Source organism: Psammomys obesus, unplaced genomic scaffold (assembly GCF_907164565.1).
Source record: "Psammomys obesus unplaced genomic scaffold, mPsaObe1.curated_primary_1811, whole genome shotgun sequence".
NCBI classification, from domain to species: Eukaryota; Metazoa; Chordata; class Mammalia; order Rodentia; family Muridae; genus Psammomys; species Psammomys obesus.
The window spans coordinates 2,372,507-2,381,286 of NW_026590061.1; the positions used below are offsets into that span (position 1 = coordinate 2,372,507).

General features: G+C 53.5%; 1 pseudogene; it reads right to left on the reverse strand.

Annotated features, from left to right (window-relative positions):
- Positions 1-2,150: 2,150 nt before the first annotated feature.
- On the reverse strand, positions 2,151-3,026 carry LOC129675639 (bax inhibitor 1-like; annotated as a pseudogene).
- Between the last annotated feature and the right edge of the window lie 5,754 nt (positions 3,027-8,780).

The following is an 8,780-nucleotide window of genomic DNA, read 5'->3' on the forward strand; positions in this document are numbered from 1 at the left end:
CGTTAGGACGGAGTGAGAACATTGTAACAGCTGTAACAGACATCTCTTCTGTCTATTATCTCCAGACACTGATGGACCTCTGCTAACTGGTCCTGCAGCAGATGAAGTCTCTGGTGAAGGGAAATTACTGTGCTCAGAACTAGATTGACGTCTGACGCAAGAGGGAACAGGGAAGTGGGGGGGTCTGGATTGGTGGGTGAGTCACCTCATTTGTATGGTCTTTATTGTTTTTTCTATTTGTCAAAACCGGAAAAAAATGATATCCATCTAGGCGTGGGATGCTATCCAGCTTGGGAGTGTTCCATTTGCAAAATCAAGAGGAAAATTGGGTCTAAATCAAAACAACAAAACAAACACAAAAACAATAGCAAAGCTTAAGCTCCAGAGTGTGGCTGTTTCAGAATACCATGAATCATCCAGAGAAAGTTTCCCATTTTTCAACTCATTTGCACTTTAGTAAACATCAAGAGAAACATCCAAGTGGTTATAGGTTTTACTTTCTTCATACATTAAATATGAGTTGGAAATTATGCACAGAATTAAGTATCACTGCTGTGGACATTCTATTGAGTGCGTCACTTTTTCATTTTTTATTTTGAGACAGGGTTTCTCTGTGTAGCCCTGCCCGGCTGTTCTGGACTCCTTTTGTAGACCAGGCTGACCTGAACTGAGATACCCCTGCCTGTGCCTCTCCTGAGCTGGGCTCACAGGCGTGCCCACCCCACCCAGCTGGCTGAGTCTCTTCAGCCGGCTGAGCTGCAGGAAGTTCACAGTCCCGCCCCGCCTCGCCTCGGCTGTTGAGACTCAAGTGTGGGTGTGCAGCTGCAGTCGGTTACACGGCCTCTGTCAGTTAACACCGGGAGGTGGTAATAAACGAAGGGGTGCAGTTTATTTTTACATTTCAAGAACTGTCACCTCGGAAATCAATTCCAGCTCAATCCCGTGCTTCATGCACTGCTGTCTCCCCCGTTTTCAGGTGATACAGTTAGGTTCCCTCCGCACGTGGCTACGGGAGTGCACTCTGTGTGTCACGAGCGAGGCTCTCTCTCTAAAGACTATCTCAGGTGCTGGAACAAGTTAGTTGAAAGTTGCCAGTGAGGGCTGCAGAGGTGGCTCAGTGGTTAGGGCACTCGCTGTTCCTATGGCGGACCCGAGTTCAGTTCCCAGCTCACAACCACCTGTAACTCCAGCTCAGGGTGTCCAACATCCTCTTCTGGCCTCTGTGGAGACACACATACACTTTTTCATGCAACACATGCACACACACACACACACACACACAAATAAAAATAAACCTGAAAATGAAAGAACGGAAAAAACTGCCACGAACAGTCAGTAGGTGACAATGGTGAAGCTTGTCGATTTGATAATCACCGTCTTTTCCTGCTCTGCTCAGTCTGTACAGCTGCTGTCCTTACAAAGCAGGGGCTTTGGGTGTTTTCAGCGGCCAGTGCTGAAAGCGTGAATAAAACCAGAACAGCAAATGAAAAGTCTAAACATTCTTTTTCTTTCTCTCTTTTGCTTTGTCTCTTCATTCGAGACATGGTCTCATGCAGTTGATCTGTTCTCAAGTGTGACGAGCCTTGAACTCATGGTCCTTCCATTGTCAGTCCCCATCCCACGTGCTGGGGTTACTGTTTCTATAGCTTTACATGTTTTATAATGTTGTCTTTTTAAACTCCTAAAATATATTTCTTAAGGATGTCTAACCGAAATAATACTGATTACAAAGACCTACACGTTCAGGAATAAAACTGTACACATTCATTTCACTTTGCGACAAATAGTGGAAACAAAAGAGTATATTATACTTGTAAGTAAAATATTATTCACAGAAATGCTGAACTTTATTAGCTTTTGAATTTCACTAGTATTTTAATATTTTTAGTGTGAAGTAGGGTGACACCCTGAATTATAACATGACCAGTCAAGACTGCCGTCCTATGTTTGACATTCTATGTAGTTAGCAGGTATCTTCTTTTTTTCAAGCTATATTCACTAATCAGGTCTTTTTGATCAAAAAGTTCAAAATAGAGAAAAGCACAAGGCACTTTCCTGGTGTGTTTCACTGTTATGGACCATGACCTGGGATGTGCGGAGCACTGAGGGCGGAGGGACGAAAGCCAAGTGGGGAGAGGCTGACGGCCCGTTCACTTCTTCTCTTTCTTCTTGTCCTTCTCATTCAAAGCCAGGCTCGCGTGAGCTTCCTGAAGAGTGTAACAGAACCTAGAAGAGCTCAGCTCAGATGCAATCCTTATCTCCATTTTCAGCCTGGTCAGTAATGAGCCAAGTATCAAAAAGGACAAGGCCACACATGACCAGCAGCCCCACGCTCAGGTGCCTGGGAGAGCCAAATAGACCCAAAGAGACGGTTCCTGAGAGGACAAGAGCACGAGGCTCACGCTGACATCATGATGCCTCCCAAGAAGAGGAGCTTCTTGGTGGTGAAGCTCATGGCCACGTCCATGGAGGCGGTGGGGAGGACGCTGCCATTGACAGCAATGCACAGCTCCAGAGCAGGGCCCAGGCTGACTCTCCTCCTGTCAGGAGGCCAGCCCAGCGAGCAATCCCAGTCTTTGTCTCTCAGTTTTGTGGCTGTGAGGTGTTGCTGTCAGCCAAATCATCAAGCCCAAGGAGCCCGAGGCAGAGAGTAGGCCAGCCTGGATGTAGTGTGTGGCCACAGGGACACAGGCCTCCCCCCGCCCCCGCCGCCACAAGGTGCAGAGAACTGGCGTAGCCCTTTTTTAGGTGCTGCTCTGCCGGGGGAGTTATGCAGGAGCTTTTAAAGAGAGCACTGAAGCTGATCTTCCTATCAAAACAGTTGGTGCCTCCAAAGTCTGTCCCGCAGCCTCCAGTCCTCTCCGGAGCGTCCCAGCTCTGCTGAAGACCGCGGGCACTGACAGAGACCTTCAAATGTGAGAGCTGCAGCTCCGGTGGGTTTGTCCTCCAGAGCTCCACGGAAGAGCTTGCCCTCCAGGTGTGACGCCAAGAGGGGTGGCCCGGTAGGCGGTGGGTCACTGGACCATGACTGCAGAAGGAAGCAGTCCTGGCCCCCGGGTGAGGGAGGCCCCGGAAGAGTGTTGTTTGGGATGGGTTAGCCTCGTGCACTTAGCCTTTCCTGTATCAGTCCTGTTTGTCCTTCCAGTCCTCTGTCAGCCTGTCAGCCAAGCCTGCCCCCTTCAGCAGCCGGGTAGATGGAGCCAACAGATCTTGAACCTCTCGCTTCAAAAGCGTGAGCTGAGCAGTATCTCTCTGTTACAAAACACTCAGCATCACCTACTTTGTTGTAGCGACAAGTGGAGGAGAAAGCAGTGAGTCTGTCACGTGTATGCCTGGAGGGTGGGAGTTGTTAAACTTACAGCAGCGACAGGGATACGGCAAAGCCAGGGCCTTAGGGTTGCCAGTGAAGACAAGAGTCAGACTTAGAGACTAACAGTTTGTTTTAAAAATAAAGAGAACACCGATTTTCGTAATGAGGAAAAAATCGCCTCCTCTTACTGGTGTAGTAACTCTGCCAGCGGCACCAGGCCGTTACGAGCATGCCTCACGCTTCCTGATGCCCACAGTTGCTGACTTGCCTTTCCCTCCACGCCTGGCCGTAGCCTCCAGAACTGCCTTCTTCCCCTAGGAGTTCCTTTGGCCCAGCTCCTCGTAGGCACGTGTAGTTTTGACTCCAGTCTTGCACCAGCGTCCCTCAGGGTGCCTGGCACATGCCGGGTGCTCAGTCAATATTTGCTGAGTGAGTACATAACCACAGCACCTCTCATTTCTTAGATAATCAGTCTTAAAGCAGTTAAGCCACTCCCAACTGCCTGCTCTGCAAGACGCACTGGGTAGATGGCAGCACTTCCGCTTTGTTTCTAGGCCAAGCAAGCACCGGCTGTGGCCTGACTCAGCTGAGGATGAAGAGTAACACCAGGGAGGCTCTGGAGTTATTGTTCTTGTCTTTGAGACAGAATAACGGGCAAGGGCATCTTGGGGACGTCAAGCGTTTGCCTGACTCACGGTTTTCAGGCGTTAGAATCCATCATGAAGGAGAAGCCTTGCCAGAGAGGAGGGGGGGGAACCCACAGGGCTCTAGACTGCCAGGCTGGCCCCACATAAGCAGCTTCTATTGCTAGACCTCACTTCCTCCCTGAACAGCACCAGCTGCTGGAGACCAAGCGTTCAAACACACGGGGTGCTGGGGCTTCTCACGTTCAGCCGTGCCATTGAGTCGGGGAGAAAGAAGGCCATTATTTAGGGGGAAGAAATGAGCGGATATTCAGGAGTGGACAGTGTGACTCTATCTGATGAAACTGTGGCTGGTTATAGCCACACCAGACAGAATCGTGAGGGGGCAGGCACTGACTGGCACAGCTTGCCGGGCTGTGTGGCAAGCAGCGGTGAGGGTGGAGAGTCACGTCACTGAGATTTCCCTTCCTGCGTTCCCATCTTTTGCCTAAGAACAGGCTGACAAGGCTGACGGTGAGGGGGAAAAACTTAGCTCACTGTGTCAGAAGAAAATATTTCTGCTGACAAACAGTGGGTTCCCAAGTTTCCGCCTCCTCATGAGACCAGACCTAGAGTAGGGTCTCCTAAAACCAAGAGCCCCGGGACAGGAGTCCAGGTACCTAGGGTAAGACCCCTTCATCCTGAGGTCTCAACACCGTCCACCCTGCTTCTACCCACGCCCGCAACTGAGGCCAAAACCTTAGTTCAGTGGCCGTGCTTGCCTGGAACGTGGTACCTAGAAATAAGCCCCCAAACACTGATAAGGTTGTCATGGAGAGCTACATTCCAGTCCTGGCTAGCTTCTGCTGAGACAGGTAGATTCCAGCGCTAACAGCGGTGCCTCACTGTGGAGAGCGCAGAGGTTGCCCCCCCCCCCCCCCCCCCCCCCGTTCTCTGTTCTCGGCTCTCATGTAACCAAGGCTGCCTTTGAACTTGCTCTGTGGCTGAGGGCAGGAGGGTCACCTGGGTCCCCCTGCCTTCCCGAGTGCTGGGATTACAGGCACCTAACAGGAAGCCACATTTCTGCAGCTCTGGGGGCAGAACCTAGAGCTCGGCACTAGGCAAGCACTACCAGCTGAGCCACACTTCCTTATGATTTGAGTTAGTCAGAAAGGTCAGTGAGAACCCAAGAGACCATCTAAGCCTCTGGCCATGAACTCTGCTCAGTGGCAGGCCCTCCCTCCTCCTCTGCCCTGATCTCTGGTGTCTTTATCAGGTCTTGTTTGAAAAGCCTTTCACATGACTTCCTTTTGACACATTTCCCAGGGAAAAATGTCATTTATTGCTGTGTATTTCTTTCTGTTTTTTTTTTTTTTTTTCATTTAAAACAGGACTAAGAAAACAGAAAAAGAGCTGCCCAGTTTTTATCATGCAGGCTGCTTTTCTATTTGCTGTCTTCCGCCATGGCTGGCCTCCTGCCTCAGCCTCCTGAATGCTAGGATTAGAGGCCTGTGCTGTTCTACTAACTAATAGCAAGTGCATAAGACAATGTAGAAATATTTTGCTTTTTATTTTATTTACATTTTTGTTTTTTGAGACAGGGCTTCTCTTTGCAGCCCTGGCTATCTTGGTACTCACTATGTAGACCAGGCTGGCCTTGAACTCCTGGAGGTCCTCCTGCCCCTGCCTCCTGAGTGCTGGGATTAAAGGTGAGTGCCACCCTGCTTGGTCATCTTGCTTTTTGATGTCACACAACATGGTAGGTTGTGTCTCTCTGTGTGGGTGCGCATGAGTGCAATGCTGGAGAGGCACAGGAAGGCCGTGGATCCTCTGTAGCTGGAGTGACGGGTGGCCAGGAGCCGCCTGACGGGCCGCTGGGGACGGAACTTAGGTCTTCTGCATGGGCGGTATGCACTCTTAGCTGCTCAACATCCCCCTATTTCGCGGTCACAAGTCCCTGACTAAGGTTCAAGGCATCTCTGATGCGCTGTTCAGTGTTCACTCTACAGTGCAGACATGTGTTGTACCTGGGACTTTATGTGAGTCCTGGGGACCCAAATGCCTTTCCTCCTGCTTGTCTGGCCATCTGCTTACCAGCGGGGCCATCTCCTCAGCTTCCAGCGCACAGTTTAACAAGGAGCCGAAAGCCCAAGGGCTGTCCTTGAAGCCTTATTGAGCAGCAAAACATGTAGATTTGGGACAGCATTGGTGAAAGAGAGTGATTAGTTGACCCAACATTTCTTCTGTTTCTCATAAACTCACTACTCAGTAAGCCAGCTCTATTTGTCAATTTGTATTCATTGCAAGAGAGAGACAAGAGGAAGTCGAGTCATGGTCCCCCAGTGACAGCCGGCAGCTTGCACACCCTTTGTTTGGGTGACCCATGCTAACCCTGTCCCGCAGAATCGGGACTCTTTCTGGAAGTTTGTTGTTGGCCCAGTCCATCTCTGGGCACGCGTCTCAGCTAGTACCCTCTGCTTGGTTTACTGCCTCTGTAGACTTCTGGGGCCATCGACTGCTGCTTTGGCTGAAGTGATTCACAGTGTCAGTGGCACAGGAGACGGTTACTTGGTTAGCCTGGCGCCCACAACATCGGGTCCTCGTTACAGATAGTAAACAAAAAAGTGCTTATCACTTATCATTCTGTTATTTCCATTGCTCCGTGGTACTGCAGACAGAAGCCAGGCCTGTGCACCTGTGGTCAGTGCTCGGCCACTGAGCCACTGCCCCCTGCAGCCCTCAGGACCCCATGAAAGGAGAAACACTTCAGTCTGTGATCACACTCTCGGGGCATTTCCAGTTTGAGTCACCTGCAGTGTTGTGACTGTGGTTCTGTGGGCACCGTACTTGCTGTGGAAGTTGGGGGAACTGAGCTCCAGGGCCAGGACCCACATAAAAGCTGGGCGTGAACCCCACTGTCAGGTCTTGGATACTCGAGGATCCGTGAAAGTCAAGGCCAGTTAGTTATGTGATGGTAACATCAGGTGCAGTGAGAGACCTGCCTCAAAACAACACACAAACAAACAAACACCCCAAATTTCCCCGACAACAGCACAACAGCAAGGTGGAAAAGCAACCGAGGAAGACATCCTGATGCCAAACTGTGACCATTACTACTGTATAAACAGGTCAGTACATCTGCATACATCTGTACAACACACATACACACACACTTACAGAGACACACAGATGCAGACACACACACACACAGAGAAACAGACACAGAGACGCAAGCACATAGACACACACACAAGAAACACAGACACACTGAGATACACATACAGACACAGACACCCACAGAGAAACACAGACACAATCACAGACACCCACACTCACAGCATGCAGAAATAACAAAAGGCAGGTTGGACGGTGTTGAGACCTCAGGACGAACGGGTCTTACCCTAGGTACCTACCTGGACCTGCCCCGGGGCTCTTGGTTTTAGGAGACCGTACTGTGGGGTGAGGCTGGTCTCTTGAGGAGGCGGAACTTGGGGACCCAGGTTGACACTTCAGGTGTTTGTCAGCAGAAATGCTCACACACTCGTGTCCCGGTGGCCCTGGCTTTGTGTGAGGAAAGCCTCGGGATTCAGGCCGGCGAGTGCTGAGCATCCTCCGGGTGTTAGCAAGGACGCCACAGAACACTCTGCGTCCCTGGATAACGTGCTCGCCATCCCAGGCCCACCACCGTGTTTCACCAGGGCCATCTCTTGGCTGTCCCCAACACTAACCATCTAGACAGGACGACTCCTATCCTGTCCGGCACCTCACCGAACTACCGTTTTCTCTGGACAAGGCAGCTCTGTGGGGTGGGGTGCGGCTCGCCGGGAGCAGGGAGATGGAGGCTGAGGGGGGAGAGGCCTTAGGAGTGAGGATGCTGTCTACGAGTTGTGGGGTTTGGCCGGGAGACGGCATTTGCTGTCTGTTCCTGGCTATCTGGACGCCCTTTCACCCTTTCGGTCGGTCCCGCCCGGCCTCTCCCTGCCTCCCCACAGCCCTTGCTCTGTGCTCACTGCCCGGGCAGCACTTGCAGGCTTTAGCGGTCGCCACCGCGTCCGCCTCCCGCGTGTCTTGCGCAGGGCGGGCCCTCCAGCGGGGGACAGCGCAGGGGAGCGGGGCGCCCGCGATCACGGCCCGCCTCCAGCTTTATGCATTATAACCTGCGGGGCCACAGAGGCCGCCACCCGCTCCCGGGAGAGGACCCCCGCCACCGGCCCGCGGCTAACCAGCTCGGCCCTGCTGCGCCCTCGGGGGCCCTGAGGCCGCTGGGTGCCTTCAGGCGGGATCCACCGGGGCGCGCCCTCCCCCTCCCCGCTCAGCCCGTCTCCTTCACCTGCGTGTCTCCCGCCCTCCTCTCCTCCCACCCAAACGTGCATCCGCCCGGGCCGGAGCTCCTCACCGTCGAGGGTGGCCAGGCCGCCGCGGCGCACGCCCACCACAGCGGCCACTGTTCCCCCGCCGCGGCGTCGGCAGGCCGGGGCTGGCTCGCCCGCGGCGCTGGGGTCCTGCCCTCCATGCTGGCTGCACCCCTCCCCAGCCCGCGTCCGCAAAGACCGGGGTGCTCACTGTGCCCTCCCCTCCCTCCCCCTCCCCTCCAGAGCATCGCTGATCGCCAAGGGGCCGCCCCTCCAAGATCGCCCCGAGCCCAGGGCGGGTGTCCCCGGTCAGGCCCCCCGCGCCCCAGCAGCGCTGCCCAGCTTCGCTCCCCAGCCTGGGTCCGGGCGGCTTCAGCGTGGCCCGCCCCACCAGGAGCTGGCTCCGCCCCGCCCCCAGAGATAAGCCCGCCCCCGCCCCGCCCCCGGCATGGCTCCACCCCCTCCGCCCCTGGAGATGGCCCCGCCCCGGAGCTG